The sequence below is a fragment of the Lactuca sativa genome, chromosome 6, assembly GCF_002870075.4.
Source record: "Lactuca sativa cultivar Salinas chromosome 6, Lsat_Salinas_v11, whole genome shotgun sequence".
Classification (NCBI taxonomy): Eukaryota; Viridiplantae; Streptophyta; class Magnoliopsida; order Asterales; family Asteraceae; genus Lactuca; species Lactuca sativa.
In genome coordinates, this window is record NC_056628.2 from 32,896,422 (window position 1) to 32,914,827 (window position 18,406).

General features: G+C 34.8%; 1 long non-coding RNA gene across 1 annotated transcript; it reads left to right on the top strand.

Annotated features, from left to right (window-relative positions):
• Positions 1 to 14,685: 14,685 nt before the first annotated feature.
• Positions 14,686 to 17,934, top strand: LOC128126591 (uncharacterized). The gene is made up of 3 exons (XR_008224563.1): positions 14,686 to 15,260; positions 15,592 to 16,923; positions 16,991 to 17,934. It is a non-coding gene; the product is annotated as an uncharacterized LOC128126591 (long non-coding RNA).
• The last annotated feature ends 472 nt before the right edge of the window (positions 17,935 to 18,406 follow it).

An 18,406-nucleotide genomic window follows, 5' to 3' on the forward strand; every position in this document is an offset into this window, starting at 1 on the left:
TGCTGACATCTGCCTCTGTCTAGGAGGCGCCCCCACAATGGGCAACCCAACTGCACACATGGGCAAGACACGATGGCCTACGATCCACATTTGGCATTCATGCATCGCACGACGCCTCGAGCCGTAGTACCCCTGCGGACCGAGCACTACCTATCATGGTATCACGAGTGTCCCGCCTTGACACCAGATCACAGACCCTCGCCCATAAGGTGATATAGATCAGAGATGAGGCCCGAATCACGACAGGACGAGTGTGACGCATCAATGAGGAGCAGGACCGCCATAGGGAGATTATATTATCCCTACAGAGTGAGCAGGTGGACACTGCCACACACATATACTCCTTGGAGGATAGTATGGCTGCATTGGAGCAACACGTCCTCGCAGCTGAGGCCAGAGCAGTGGGCTCAGAACAAAGAATACATGAAGCCACTCACGAGATGAGCGAGATGGCGGGGCACCTTATGTTTCATTTGGTATATGATAGACTAGAATAGCCTAGTGGGTACGTGATTACACTACTCATATCTTGTGTCTGGCTTATTATACTTCCTTGCGTCTAGTAGTAGTGAAACAAAATCTATGTATGCTTTCCAAGAATATTGAAATTCAAGTCAATGGAACATTCCTATCTTATTGCTTACGTGATGCTTGTGCATTGTGTATAAGTTGGTTACTACTACTACTACTTACTAACGTAAGTACATCTACGATAATGTTGGTCAAGACACTGGAAATCATAGAACAACAATAACACGACATACTTATGACATACGACTAGCAACAATTTTATTTACTTACAAATTGTTTCAAGCCTTAATACTTGGAACAAAGTCATGCCACCCAGGCGAAGTGCAAGACTCCATTTAGGACTAACCCCAACACCAACACCACCACAACACGAATTCAAATACCAACATCAATGGACGTGGATGCAATCGAAGAAATGATTGCACAAAGGGTAGCGATTACCGTAGAAAACTTTAATATCGAAAGGCATGAAGGATTAGGATACAATAACCACAGGTCTCACAGTGACAGACGAGGAAACTACCGAATCTGCTCATACAACGGATTCTCCAACTGTAAACCCAAAAAATTCTATGGCAACGGGGGAGTGATCGAACTAACACGATGGTTCGAGAAGATTGAATCACTATTCGAGATCAGCTCCTGCACGAACGAGTGCAAGGTGAAATTCGTTGCCTGCACATTCACGGACTCCGCCCTGCCATGGTGGAATGGCCATGTAAAGACTATGGATCTCACTACTGCAAACGCCAAGAGTTGGAATGAGTTAAAGGTCATGATGATAGAGGAATACCGTTTGAGAAGTGAAATGCAAGGCTTAGAACAAGAACTCTGGAATCTCACCATGAAAGATTCTTCGATAGCGGCTTACACCAACTGCTTTACAAAAAGATAGAGAGATACATCTAGGGTCTTACCCCAAAAATCCAAGGGATGGTCATTTCTTCTCGGCCAACCACCTTTGATAGCGCATCGCTCATCAGTTGATTGACCAAGGCATCCGTCAGGGAACCATGGTTCAGAAAGCCGACCCTCCCAAAGGGAAACCTAGCAAGAGGAAATTCTGGGATAAAAAGAAGGAAAGACCCCAACATGATCCTCAGAAGAAACAAGGGACAGTGGCAATTGTCGCCACTATCACACCTGCATCCACCAACCATACTAAAGAATACTCTAGGAACCTCCCAAAATGTGTTAAGTTTCCCTATCACCATACTGGCGCCTGTAGGGAGATGTATTGCTCCAATTGCAGAAAAAAGGGGCACACTACCATGTTTTGTAGAGCCCCAACCCAAGTGGCCAACCAAACTTTCAACTCAGGAGCAAACTGCTCTTGCTATGGATGTGGAGAGGCAGGAAACTTCAAGAAGGACTGCCCAAAAAAAAATTCCAGGTGGAGGAGGACAAGACAGAGCATTGCCCATGGGAACAATAGAAGCAATGCGGGAGCCCACCACTATAATTGGTACGTTCCCTGTCAATAAATCCTATGCCTACGTACTTTTTGATAGTGGTGCCGAGAAAAGCTTTGTTAGTCATAAGTTCAAATAACTACTAAATCAGAACCCACAAACACTTAAGAAAATCTATACGGTAGAGATAGCTAACGGGCGAACCGAAAACACCAATTTTTTTTTACCTAAACTCCACCCTAACACTAAACGACCACGCCTTCCAAATCAATCTCATGCCTATGAATATTGGGAGCTTTGACGTAATAGTCGGTATGGATTGGTTAACTACTCAGCACGCCGACATCATGTGTCACGAGAAAGTCGCACGACTTAACCTACCAAACAACATGTCCCTCATGGTATACGGTAACAAAAAAAGCAAGGGACTCTGAATCATCTCGTGCATCAAGGTGCAATAGTACTTGCACAAGAAGTATTATGCATTTCTAGCACACATAGTGAACCAGAAGAAAGAAGTGAAGGAAATCATGAACATACCAGAAGTCCATGATTTTCCTGATGTGTATCCAGAAGTCCTCCCGGGATTACCACCTGTATGACAAGTTGAGTTCATAATCGACTTAATCCCAGAAGCACCCTTATAGCAAAGCCTCCGTACAGATTGGCCCCGACAAAAATGCAATAATTATCTATTCAACTACACGAATTATTAGACAAGGGATTCATTAGACCTAGCTTCTCACCCTGGGGAGTGCCAATCTTATTCATGAAGAAGAAGGATGGATCCTTTAGAATTTGTATTGACTATCGGGAACTGAACAAGCTAACCGTCAAGAACCGGTACCCGCATCTAAGGATCGATGATCTGTTCAACCTATTACAGTGATCCAACTACTTCAAAAAGATCGATTTGAGATCGGGATACCACCAACTTAGAGTTCAGGAAGAAGATATTCGGAAGACAACGTTCAGAACTTGATATGGTAATTACGAGTTTGTAGTAATGTCATTCGGATTAACCAATGCTCAAGCAGTATTCATCGACCTAATGAATCGCATATGCAGACCGTACTTAGACAAATTCGTGATCATATTCATCGATGATATATTGATATACTCACGAAGTAAGGAAGAGCATAGGCAACACTTGTGATCAATACTAGAATAACTACGAAAAGAGAAACTTTACGCAAAGTTCTCGAAATGTGATTTCTGGTTACGAAAGGTAGACTTTCTTGGACATGTAGTCAGCAAATAAGGAATACATGTGGAATCATCCAAGATAAAGGCAGCAAATAAGGAATACGCCAGTTCTTGGGTCTTGCGGGTTACTATTGGAGATTCATCAAGAACTTCTCCAAGATAGCTAAACTCCCCACAACGTTAACCCAAAAAAGAGTAAGTTTTGGTTGGAGAGACAAACAAGTGGATTCCTTTCAGACATTGAAGCAAGCGTTGTGTAGTGCACCAATCCTATCGCTTCCGGAAGGCACGGAGGACTTCGTCGTGTATTGCGCCGGCTCAAATCAAGGCTTGGGATGTGTACTCATGCAAATAAGAAAGGTCATTGCTTATGCTTCTAGGCAACTCAAAACACACAAAGTAAAACACACCACCCATGATCTTGAGATTGGACTTGTAGTCTTCTCCCTAAAGATTTGGAGGCAATGCCTGCATGACACTAAGTGTATGGTATTTACCGATCACAAGAGCCTTCAACACATCCTCAACCAGAAGGAAGTTAACATGAGGCAGCGAAGATGGGTCAAATTGTTAAACGATTAAAAATGTGATATTCGTTACAACCCGTGCAAGGCAAACGCCGTAGCAGATGCATTGAGCCGAAAGGAATACTCTGGACGTCGAGTAAAACCGTTAATAATGACCATTCACTCACATCTTTCCGCATAAATTAAGGATGCTCAAATCAAGAATCTAAAGCTAGAAAACATCGTGAATGAAGCGCTGCGGGGAATGTACAAGAACTTTGAACCTCAGAGAAGGCGGAGTATAGTTCTTCATGAATCAAATCTGGACACCAATGTTCGGCAATCTTAGGGATTTGATCATGAACGAGGCACACAAGACAAAATAATTTGTTCACCCTGGGGCAGACAAGATGTACCAGGACCTGAAAAGGTTGTATTGGTAGCCAAACATGAAGGCAGAGATTGTCACTTACGTAGGAAAGTGCCTAACAAATGTTAAGGTCAAAGTAGAAAACCAGAAGCCCTTTGGGCTGTTACAACAACTAGAAATACCTAAGTGGAAGTGGGATGGATTACCACGAACTTCATAACAAAGTTACCCAAGACTACGGGTGGACACGATACCATTTGGGTGATCGTAGACAAACTAACCAAATCCGCGCACTTCCTACCATTGCAAAATATGTATCTCAAGGACATAGTAAGACTACATGGTGTGCTATTTTCCATAATCTCAGGTAGCGATAACCGGTTCACGTCATGTTTTTGGCAATCATTGCAAAAATCCTTGGGGACCAGACTCGATATGAGTACCGCCTATCATCCACAAACAAATGGTCAGAGTGAGCAAACCATTCAAACATTGGAAGATATGCTTCGTGCCTGTGTGATGGAATTTGGCAAAGTATGGGACACTCACCTAGCACTGATTGAGTTTTCTTATAACAATATCTACCATGCCAACATCAAATTCGCTCTGTTTGAGGAACTATATGGACGTAGTTGCTGATCACTATTATAATGGGCTGAAGTTGGAGACACCCAACTAGCTAAGGGTCAAGCGACCAATAGCACATTCACCAGCCCCAAAATCATACGGGAAACAATAGAGAAGATTTTTCAGATACGAGAATGATTGAAAGAATCTCGGGATCGACAAAAGAGTTATGCTGACAAGAGACGCAAACCCTTGGAGTTTCAGGTTAGTGACCGAGTACTATTAAAACTATCATCATGGAAAGGGATGATACGTTTTGGAAAATGAGATAAACTTAATCCACGTTATATAGGAACTTTCGAGATCCTTGCAAGGATAGGCCCTGTAGCCTATAAGCTACGATTACCTCAAGAACTTAGTAATGTACATCCCATCTTTCACGTATCAAACCTCAAGAAATGTCAATCTGATGAAACCCTTGTCATTCCATTAGACGAGATCGATGTTAATGAAACCTTGAATTTCATCAACGAAACTGGTCAAAATCATGGATAGGGAGGTCAAACAAATGAAACAAATTCGCATTCCAATTATGAAGTCTTGTTGGAAAGCTAGGCGGGGACCTAAGTATACTTAGGAGCATGAGGATCTAATGAAATAGAAGTATCCCCAAATTTTCCCAAATCCCTAGGAACCCTATATCTAAGACTAATTTTGGGACAAAATTCCTTTTAACGGGGGGATGATGTGACATCCGTCAAATTTGGTCAACAAAAGTCAACAAGGGTCAACAAAATTAAATTGTGTGTATTTAGGTCAAAAAGGAAAAATATGATTTTCGTAACATCTCTAATGTATTATCGAATATTATCGGGAATTGGGTAATGTTCATAACATGAGGTTTACTTGTTCACAAATCCATAAACACGTTTTAAACATCATATAACCTAGTGTTTCGTTGATATTCCGGTGGTTATTCTGGCAAAAAGGTCATACATCAAGAAAACAAAATGTTATCACGTTTAACGCTCACATTTTAAAGAACGAATTTGAGAAAACCAATTTGATTATAAGGTGTTAATATTCACTACTAGAAAAACAGCCTTTTACGACGCTCATTGCGCGTCATAAAAGGCTCAGACGACGCGCAAATGCGCGTCAAGGAAGGCCCTATCATAAAGAGAGACGACGCGCATTTACGACGCTCATTTACGACGCGCAATTATGACGCGCATTTACGACACGCGATGCGTATCAAGGAAGGCCCTGTCATAAATGAAGACGACATGCATTCGCGTGTCGTAACCTTACGACGCGCGTGTTAATGACACACAATGCGTATCAAGAAAGCCCCTGTCAAGAAAGGTCATGTCATAAATGAAGATGACACACATTTTTGCGTATCATAATTTTAAATGTTTAAAAAAAATATTATTTATAGATTTACTTATTTTCAAATTAAATTTGTATTTAATGTTTCATAATAGAAATAAAATACCATATACAAAAAATACAATCCATTGCATAAAATTTAATGTCATATAATTCTATTTCTTACAATATATAAATTTGCATCTAATCTACTATGTACATCAAATTCCAAGTAAAGTTGCATCTTGTCTTTCATAACTCTTTAAGACTAATGCTCCAAGCAGCTGATTATATGGATAAGCAGTTGTACATTGGCCCATCTCACTCAATAATGACTTAGCCAAATTCAACTTCAAGTCTTTACTGCATCTTGCTGATAATGCACAAAATACACAGAAACAAAAAATCATTGTAGAGGAAGGGGTAATTTGGGAAAATGTAAGGGGTATAATATAATAAGAATGCAAATACTTAATACCACTTTCATGCCATCATAAATCCAACGGTTGTTCCGAATAATATCAGCTTTACTCATCTTACATATAAACAAACCAAAGCATCTAAATCAGAAAAATAAATGAATATATAAATTGGGAATAAATAAAAGATTGAAATCCTGACCTTATCTTTGATGATGTTGTTACGGGCATCCGTATTGAGCATAATCACAAAATATGCAAGAACATATGTTGTGTCAGCACTAGTGAAGGAATTAGGGTTGCTAAAAATCAAAATCTGAAATAGATATAAATATAAATATATAGTTATATAGTTATATACCTCGTATCCTGGTATAGGACCAGAAATGCAAACACTACATTCACTAGGAAAATGCAAACTGAAAAAAAGATAAGATAAACCTTCTTTTAACTTGAGGTTTACAAGGAATTTTTATAACTTTGTAATGCATATACAAGCTTCATACAAAACTTTTAATGATGTTGAATAAGAAATGTCTATTCTTTTCAAAAAATTTAATGAATTGAAATTGTAAATGAGTTGGTTGACAATTCTTGACATTTAACCCTAATTTTGAAATTGTTTAAAATAAATTAACATGTAATAATGTTACCTGACGACCCATTAATCTTGTTCTCAGAAATTCCCTTGCTTCACGGGCATAAGGAGCAGGTTTCTCCTCTCTTCTTGGGTTTCCCAATTTGGGACATCTGATACTTGAGAGATTCAGTCTTCTGTCAGCAGCTGGACTACCAAATGGTAGTGAATCATTAGCAACAACAACGCAGTCCCCACTAACAACTTCAATTACCTGTATAAAGTTTTAATTTAGTAAAGTTTATTAAAAACGGAAGAAATGAGATAGTTTAAAGACAAACCTTTTCCAGTGAAGTTATCTGATATAGCCTTTGAATTGGTAGCTGGGGGAACATATTGTTTTTTTTTTCAATTAGGGATATGCAAAATATGTTGAGTGGAGTGTGAGTATGATGGAAGATGAAGCCAGGAGGAAGTTAAAAGTTGCAGAACTTCAAGCAAAGAAGACTAAGATGAGGCTTTGGACAAACTATGTTCCCCCAGCTACTAATTCAAAGGCTATATTAGATAACTTCACTGGAAAAGGTTTGTCTTTAAACTTAACAACTGGCTCCTACCAGCACTAGCTAAGATGGCTGCTAGCACTTACTGTATCAGTTAGCACCTAAAATCAATAAAAAAACATAAAATTTAGAAATTTAGGAAGCCAACTACATATACGGAGAAACCGACAGCAACACAAACACATATTCATGCTCAAATAACAAAAATACCCATCAACATTAACATCCAATCCAAAACTAATAGAGATATATATTATTTCTTACCTTTACCACCAACAAAATTGCAAAATGCTGATCAACAGGTAAGCAACAGCTCCTTCATATGACTCACCAAATATTTGGTAAACAAGAAACAAGAAGCAAGATCATAAGCCTGATTCCTTTCACGAAATGACTACACGAATAAAGTCGATAGTTTTCAGCAAATTTCGACTGAAAGACAACAAAACCATGACCTGTTGGCCTGTACTTTGCACCTCCATGAAGCAGTGTTCTACCATAGTAGTGAGTTTTTGTTCCAAGTGAGAAGGTGAAGAAAACAGGGGCAAGTTGTAATTGCATGAGAACCTATTCCAAGTAGTTTTCCATAATCATACATTACAAATTTCATTTATCAATAGAATCAAAAGCATCAGATGTAATAGTAGCAAGTACGACTTCTTTTTATTTTTATTTTTTGGTAAAAAACTTACAGTGGAGAAATAATCTTCTGATGTTTTAAATGATGGCCAAAGATCCATTGGCAACTCATCACTAGACTAGATATGTAGGCCCACATCATTGGTTGTACGGGTTCCATCATCAAGAGGTCCTTGTAAGCTTTGTTGATTGCGCTTATGAACATGAGGATCCAAAGCACACATTAATCCAAGAACCTGATCAGAGATTTTTTTCAGCATAAATCTTTGTACATAACATCATAGAAACTAGAAAAGGGTCAAAAACATACCATAAGAACTTCCCGCCTTGTAGACCATGCCAGCTCACCATTCAACAATTTTAAAAGTGAGCTCGACAACTGTGGGTACTCATTACACGGAGCTATCACATAACTATAAACAAAAACCAACCAATTTTTGTAAAAAGTGTTTGCCCTTCTAAATATAGTGTCACTTGTAATATTGATAAAGTTGGATACATACCCTGTGCTCTGTACAAGTTGACCAGGAGTTGCAACAACAACCTCACGTTTAGTAGCAACAGCTTCATCCAATAAAGCTTCAACAATTCTTGGTATAAGTTTAGGGATATATTCTCTCATAGCAAAACCACCCTACACATATACAAGTAAGACTCAGCAACTCAAACATTTTACACTTAAGAGAACAATAAAAAAGAATGTAAGAATATCCTACCACTCTAGCAAGGTCTCCCACAGTTACAAGAACACCACTAATAATGCCATTGTTTGCATTCACTCCTGGTGTTCCTTCACATAGTTTAGCCAAAAGCGCCTGAAACACAAAACCAGTTATAGGGTCAGTTTGGTAATTTTAATTGCTACTCTAATTATTCAATGATTAGCACACCTGGGACTATTTGTGGTGATAAAAGTGAAGCAAAAAAGGAGAGTCCAGTTCATTAAGGTAAATGTGCCCTAGAAGATGTATAGATAGAACACATTTTGTGGATATTCCACCTTTTATATCAGAATCAATCTTAAGATCAGGTTCAAAATTCAGATATGTATAGATAGAACACATGAAAAAGAAAAAAATAGAGACAAATTGTCTTAACTTACAGATCATTAAGGTAAATGTGCCCTGGAAGATGAACAGCATACAACCATTCGTCTTGAAATGCAACGCCTTGTGAAGCAATCTACATGAAAAAAGGAAAAATAAAGTAACAGTAAGATTGAAATCAAGCCAGCAGATATAAAATTAGGGTTTCAAATCTTAACCCAACACACAGTTAGTCGTAGTAGTTTGCAACGATTAGCGCACAACGATCATTACACAAATTCATATGTATGTTATCTGAAGCATAAGTTGATCGCAGATATCAGCGACTTTATTGTACGATCTTGATGCCATTGCGTCTGTGAGTTGAGAGAAATCCGATGAAAAACATATATGAAAGGGGAATTAAGATGAATAGAATTGAATAGCCAACAATCGATCGACACTACAATCGAAAGGAGTTGCAGTTGTCGAACCAGTTAGTGTGAGGATTGATGTGGAAGAAATTGGACTATGGATGTGATTGCTTCACCTTTGCGATTTCATAGATGTGTTTTAGGGTTGTCGTAATTATCGATCAACGCTACAATCGAGGGCTTCCGATTTGTAATTCTGGGTGCAAGCATTGATTTTGTATTGACCTACTACCGGTGGTCCAGGTATTCCTCCGCTTACTGGGATGGTGAGACGGACTATCGCCGCCACAGGCCGACGGCCAGACACATTAGAATTTCCTTCAGGGGCACCATTTGACTAAAATACAAACCTGAACAAAAAAATTGGAACAGTAATATGAAAAAACCCTAAATTATTAATTACAAGAGTAAGAAATTAAAGGAGAATGATAAGAGAGTGATGTATGTGCTTGTTCTAGAGTGTGAACGAATCAAAAAATCAATGGCATAACTAGTGGAAAGGGAGAAGAGAATGAGTGGGGTTTTTGATTTTTGGGATTTCATTTCCCTCTTTAGGTATACTGAGATGCTATATGGATGGAGACGCGCCTTTCATTAAAATATTATAAAACGACAGGCCTAGACGTCACACTATTTATAAAAGGTGCCCTCCGTGTTTTTTTTTCTTTTTTTTGACACGGATTATAGGGCACGCAAAAATACGTGTCCTCTATTCTTGAATTTTAGGAAAAGCTGACATTATTTTTAGGGCACTCATAAATGCGTGTCGTAAACCACTGCGTGTCATTGTTTGCGCATCATTAAAGGACTATTTTCTTGTAGTGATTATTGTTAATAATATTAAATAACAATATTTTTGTTAGTTATTAAACCTTACCAATTTCTCAAATCTCACCACACTTTTATAGAAATGACAAACTTTTATAAAAAAACTAGGTTTTTATAAAAACTATATGAGACAAATTATGTCTCTTCTCTCCCAACATATCTCCCCATATCCAACATCATTATATCATCTATATAATAAAGAAATTAAGAAACCATACCATGAATAAAATAATCCAAATGCCCTACTTGATTATTTTAAACCTTACATGAATAAAAAAATGGAGAAAGCTTACCCAAAATTAAATATTAACAGCACCTTACCTCTTCATTTCCCCATGCAAAACCACCACCACTCTTCTCTCTCCCTCTTCTTCTATAAATTCGGCCAAGAGGCCTCCCTCCCCACCATTTCATCTTCAATCTCACTTATGTATTCTCTAAACTTTCCAAGAATTCTCTAGGTTATTGAAGGCTTTTGACATGTGTTTTTGCAAGTGTTTTGGTAAGTGTTCCTCCTAACTTTCGAGATTCACCACCATCCATCGTCATCTTTTGGTTATTTTTGCTCATAATCTTAAATCAAAAACCCTAGGCAAGAACTTGAAGTTCAAGGAGGTGTTGTCTTCCAAAGCTTGATTCTTACCTCATCTTGCCACCATTTCTTGCCATTTTCTAGGGAAAGCACAAATGGTGAGTTCATACTCCCCTTTTCTACTAGTTTTCACTCATTTTATACTTTCGGGGGAGGTTATATGTCATACAAACAAAATACATTTTAGACGATAACTCTACACAAAGGCCCTAAATTTAATATACTCTGGACAAAACTTTTAACCTTTGGGTAATAGTATATCATGCATGTTTATGTTCTATTTATGAAAATATATACTTATATACAATTTTTATAAGTATGGTTATTTAATTATACACTCGATTTTTGGATAATAAAAATAACATGACAGGTCACACTTTCTAAAATTTTGAAGTTATGGGACCTTTTATTTTACAAATGATTTTGGTTAAATACTACATACATACATTCTTCTTTTACGCTGAAGGCGTACAAATACAAACCTTATGCAAGGATATGATTTTTACACAAGGAAAAATATCGGATTTTTCTACAACTGAACTTTTATGAACTCACAAACTTTATGTTGACTTTTAAAACGACATGTAATCTCATGAAACATTTAAGCTCGGATCAATGGAGCTACTTTTGAAGATAAGACACCAAATATCATTTTGATAACTACTTTATTTGATAACATTCAAATATTGTAATATATTTTAATACTAAGTAACATTTGGGTCATATAACTGATATAATCATATGATATGGAGATTTTTTATGTACTTGTGTTTCAATGTATATAATTATTGTGATATTGTGATCATCGTTCCACCCTGGATATTTTTGTCATCCGGTTTGGGAGTGTGACAATACTCTTAATATTAAGTGGCTAAATTTTAGGAGTTTGAATTCATTCGGCACAAGAACGAATAAGGGATGTTTACAGGGGGTGTCATTTCACATTAAATGAGTCGTTGTTGATACACTTAGAAATGAGTTCGTGGTTGTGATTGTTTCATTTAGAGGAAAATGAAAATCTGTAAGATAATAATTGGATTGACAACATCTTGTTTTCTAATTAATTAATGGAACAAAATTATTTCAGTAACTTAGGTAAAAAAGATGTTAGTTTTGGCAAAAAATTGAAGTCTTAAGTAAGCTAGCGCTACTGTAACTAAATTCTGTAACTAAAGTTTTCAAGGAATTTAAATAACCTTTAAGCCTAAACAAATTATTTAAGATTATTATATTATACTAGATGTATTGGTGAGGCCTTTATTCTCTTTTCACACAAAGCGCTACTAGCAATTATAAGAACAGGACAAGTTTTCTCTTTCGGAAGATGAATGGCCCAACACAAGAGAAAAGGATGTTTCCTTGCAATTTGAACTTGAACCACCAGAACACACACATGTGTTATACAGCCGAGCAAATGACAATTATCCTAGCCCGCGGTTTTCTAATTTCAGCGTGTGTATATATATATATATATATATATATATATATATATATATATATATATATATATATATATATATATATATATATATATATATATATATATATATATATATATATATATATATATATATATATAAAAGAGTTATATGGAAAATAAATGATTAAGGCAACACATATTTGAACCAATGAAAACATGACAACACATCACTTCCATAATAACTTCCACAATACATTACTTGTAAAGAAAGAAATGGACACATGTCATTTGATTATTGGTTTCGGTAGATGTTGCTCTAGTTATTTGTTTTCCATAGAACTCATTCCTATATATATATATATATATATATATATATATATATATATATATATATATATATATATATATATATATATATATATATATATATATATATATATATATATATATTCAACTTCATTTGAGTTCATGCAAATTTTGTGACACCATGAGACCAGATCTAAAAATAATTTTAAAATATAAAATAAAACGAAAAATCCAAAAATTCTTTTTTTAATTATCATTTTCGGAACTTTAATTACCTAAAAAAATATAAATAAATATTACTATTTTTTTGAAAAATACGTGAAATATTCTAAATACAATATTACACTGTAAATATCTAATGTGATTTTTAAAATGTTAGAATATTATACTGGATTTTTCGGATATGTAAATATTCTATTATTCTACTAGAACATGTAAAAAAATATTTATTTATTTATTTATTTGATATTTTTTTTATTTTTTTTTTGAAAAATATAAAATCCGAGAATAATATTTGAAATTTTTTTTTGAAAATTTTCAATTATTTTGCATTTTAAAAATGTTTTTGTTTATCTACCAAATGAATGGTTAGGATTGCGTCTCACGGTCTCACAAAATTAAGCCGTCTCACATGAACCTAACCCTATATATATATATATATATATATATATATATATATATATATATATATATATATATATATATATATATATATATATATATATATATATATATATATATATATATATATATATATATATATATATATATATATATATATATATATATATATATATATATATATAAGAAAAGTCCTTATTAGTGACGAGTCACTCAAAGCATCTTTTAGTCACCAGAAATTAAATGGTCACTGAATTTTGGTAAACCTATAAATTTAATGACCAATTCTATGTGGTGGTCACTAACTCGGTCACTAAACTAAGAAAAAATTAAACTACTTTTGTGTCATATCATAATAACTATTTAGTGACTAAAAATAATGGTGACTATGTTAGAAGCTTTGTGACTAAAAATAGTGGTTACTATGTTAGAAGCTTTGTGACAAAAAAGTGGTCACTATATTGGAGGTTTACTGACCAAAAATAGTGGTCAGTGACTACTCTTATTCAAAACCACCAGCTTACACTTTTGTTACGGAAAACTACTTAAATGGGGAAAACAATTAGTGACTACTCAATAGTGGTCCATGATGAATTAGAAGTAAAAAACAACTAGTGACCATAAAACAATGGTCACTGACTATATATATATATATATATATATATATATATATATATATATATATATATATATATATATATATATATATATATATATATATATATATATATATATATATATGGGTAAATTACACCAATGGTCCCTATGGTTAAAGGGTAACTTGCGCGTTTGGTCCCTAACTTATTTTTCTAACTCGAAAGGTCTCTACTGTTTGTTTTTGTTACACGCTTGGTCCCTATCTTACATAAAAAGTCTATTTTTCCCTTGATTTTTTAATTTATTTAAATAAACACACCCTCAACCTCACCCCATCACCTTACCTTACCTATCCTACCCTTTTTTCCCTATTTAAATAATTGTCTTTTTACGTAAGATAGGGACTAAACGCGTAACAAAAACAAACAATAGGGACCAAACATATAGCAATAACAAACAGTAGGGACCTTCCGAGTTAAAAAAAAATAAGTTAGGGACCAAACGTGCAAATTATCCCAAACCATAGAGACCATTCGTGTAATTTACTATATATATATATATATATATATATATATATATATATATATATATATATATATATATATATATATATATATATAATTTTCAATTGATAAAGATTAAAATATTTTTGATTAATGTTTTTATTTTTGAAAATGACTACAACTTTGTTTCTTTTTACACATAATTTTGCAAAGACTCGTTACATTGAGCGGCCCTTATCAAACGTATTTATTATAATAGTATTTAGAAAAAGTAGAGAAAAACACATTAGAAAAAGTCCTAGTTGTATTTATATTTTTACTAAGTAAGGAGACTTGACTAATTTTGACTATAATCAAACTAATTTTGACCAAATTAATTATCCAAATAATTTTTTGTGAACACATTTAATTGGTTTAGTTTTATAAATAAGGCTGACTAGTTTTGACTACCGATACAATAATCAACAAAGAGTAGTTTGCCCTAAATCGACTCTACACATCTCTTTTGTCCTAAATCGGTACACCAACAATCTCCAGTTCAATTTGACACCATCGCGCCGGCCCATCGCCGCCAGTCCATCGTCAGAAGCTCTGTGCCCGTGTTGTTCCACACATGCTTCGTTAGATGGTTGCACGCTTCACTCGCCTCAAGGATCTCGATCTCTCTCAATCTGCATCACGTTCGGTTTATCCCGGAGTCACTGATTCAGATCTATCTGTCATCGCCACTGATTTCACCGCCTGACGTCTACTCAAGCTTCAAAATCGCAAAGGTCTTATTTGATTCTTTATGTTTTTTGCTTTCGCCTCCAATTGATGTTCTGTGACATATTGGAAGTGATATGATTGTTATGAATTAACGAACCAGACTTGTAGAAAAGTCATGGTTTTGTTTTGCAGGGATGTTCTGACTTATAAACTTCAGTTGAATCTTTATAATCCTTTCTGTTTGTGTGAAAACTTTTTCTTTGTTTTCTTGTATCATATTGTATATTTTCTAATGGTTGTAATTGCAAGAACTCCCAATCCCTAATCCCCAATTTGAATTATGTTTCACCTCTTGTTGGAATCCTTATATTCTTTTATGCATATGTGGTTTTGTAGGTATCATCGATACTGGAATGGTGGCAATTGGATCTGGTGTTTCGTCTCTACAATCATTAGATGTTCCAGTCCAAGTTTATTAATTAAAAGGAATTCCAATTGGTTTGTTATTTGATTCATATTACTTTATGCATTTTCCATGTTCATAGACTGCAAATATGGATGGTGAAACCAATCTTAAAATCAGGAAAGCTATGGAGAAGACATGGGACTATGTGACACAAGAGAAAGCCTCAAAATTCAAAAGTTATATAACTTATATTATATGTTTAATATACTTTTTATTTAAGTTATTGGTTTTCATTTTTTAAATTGATGATGACTTTATAACATTTGCGGGCCAAATACAATGTGAACAACCAATTAATTCACTTTATACCTTCATCGGTAATTTAATAGTCAAAAAGCAAACTCTACCCTTTGGTCCAAATCAAATTGTTTTGAGAGTAAGATATTAATTTTATATTTCTTCATTTCTCTTATTGTGATAAATGTTGAAAATGTGGTCATTTTGTGACATGAGCTTCCCATTTTTTGTGATTAACTCTGAAATAAATCAGACCTTGTAGAAGAAATAACTAGTTTTCCATTTCTGTACTCTGGATTCTTAGTATGTGTGAGATGATATGAGATAGCTGTCACCATGATTTCCTCAATATAGGTGCTAAGATCAATTGTATCAGCCACACAAATAGAAGCAAGATCATCGACAGCAAGAACTTCACTAATATGATTTCTTTTATCTTGAAACTAGATCATCTTCATATCTTCTTCATGTTGGCTTTTCCAACTCACAAGATGATTTTCTTCTTGAGGAGGTTTGATTTCAATGTTGTCAAGTGCAAGCCAGGTGGCATGAATTAGTTAAATTGATTACAAATTTTGTTGAATTTGATTATAATAGATTAGTTGTGGACTTGTAGTTGTGTCAAATGATGAATACAGATGTCAATCAACAAGTACAGATGAGAAGACGAATAAAGTAGGAATGTTTTGGATAGCACAAGCAATTTATTGACTAAATTCTTGAGTGGTGGAAGCATAGGTTCCATGCATGTAACCGAAGGTGTTGTGTCTGATTTATTTGGAAAACCTCTTTTTTTCTCTTTGTTTGACTGGTTCATAGAGGTACTTTTCATTTATCTTTTCATTTTTCTTCTCTTTGTATGATTAATTCATAATCTATTAACATCTATGACACCTCAATGATGATTTGTTAAACAGCATGGCTCAGTTTATAAACTTGGTTTTGGTCCAAAAGCATTTGTAGTTGTATCAGATCCAATTGTTGCCCAATATATTCTTCGTGAAAATGCATTTTCATATGATAAGGTACAAGTCTTTAGTTCTTGATTTTTTCCTTCACTCTCTGTAATGATACTTGATATGTATCATTTAGGGTGTTCTTGCTGATATTCTGGAACCAATTATGGGGAAAGGGTTAATTCCTGTTGACTTAGAGACTTGGAAGCAAAAGAGAAGAGGTAAACATGATATTTATTAAGCCCTTATTTGTATTGTTTGATGTTGATTTGTAAGTTTTCACAGTTATATCTCCTGGATTCCACACCTTATATTTCAAAGCCATAGTGCAGATGTTTGCCAGTTGTCAAGAAAGAACAATATCTAAACTCGAGAACCTTCTAGAAGGAAAAAAAAACGCACAAGGAGAACATGAGATTGAGTTAGACCTCAAAGCAGAGTTCTCAAATTTGGCACTAGACATAATTGGTCTTGCTATCAATTATCTTGACTTTTATTTCATTACATATTTACATCACATGTTTTGTGATTACTCCAAAATCTAATGAAATTGAGGGTGAATTAGGTTCCAAGGGCGTTAGCTAGTGTTGTGGCATTTTGCATGGCATTTTTAGTGGTCAAAAAGAAGGAAAGCATCGAGCTTTTTTGTTGCCTTGAAAGTCGTGCAAATGATATAATGTTGAGATTTCATGACTGTTGTCAGAACTATAGGGTACATGATAACATAAGCAAACTTCCTTTGTTATTATTTTGTATAATAACATATGCAAATAGTTCAATAGAAGTGTTTCGCTATGGGTGCATGAAATTACAAAAAATCAAGAATTTGTTGTTCAAAAGCTTAAAGAGTCTGTATTAGATGAAATCAAAGGGTCATTAACAATGCGATATGAGCTTAATTTCACATTGAATCATATTTATTCATTTGCAAGCAGGTAATAACTGACTCTAATACTCATGGAGTTTGAAATATGTATTTCTTATTTGTTTGACAAATGTTGTGTTCTATTTATATTGTGGGAAGCATCGTATCTTTGTGTTCTAATACTCATGGAGTTTTTTTTTGACATCTTATTGGTTGTGTGATTGAATAAATTGGTGAAGGGACTGCATCTATTTCCGGTGCCAAAGCCTGATTCCAAATGTATAATCACTTTTACTAATCAATCAGATTACATTTATTTCAGGTAATTGCTTATCATGATTTGAATCAAAATAAATTAAATGTAACTCTTCAAAAATAAATAAAAAGCTATATTTTTTTACAGGCATCATGTCTATAGGCGAAGTGGAGGTCCTAAATCAGTTAATCTAAAGGAGGTTGGGCCTTGGTTTGAGTTAAAGTTGTATCGGGTAACAGTTTTAACGAACGCAAATGACTGATAACTCTTAAGGGTAAAATGGTAATTTTATTCATACATTCTTATGGTCCTATGTAGTTAGGTCAGAACTTTATGCAACACACTCCTCAAACTCGCTCCACATTTGTATCTGTTCGAATGCGAACATGAAAAATTTACCCACATTATTTGTCAAAATAGGTAACAAATTT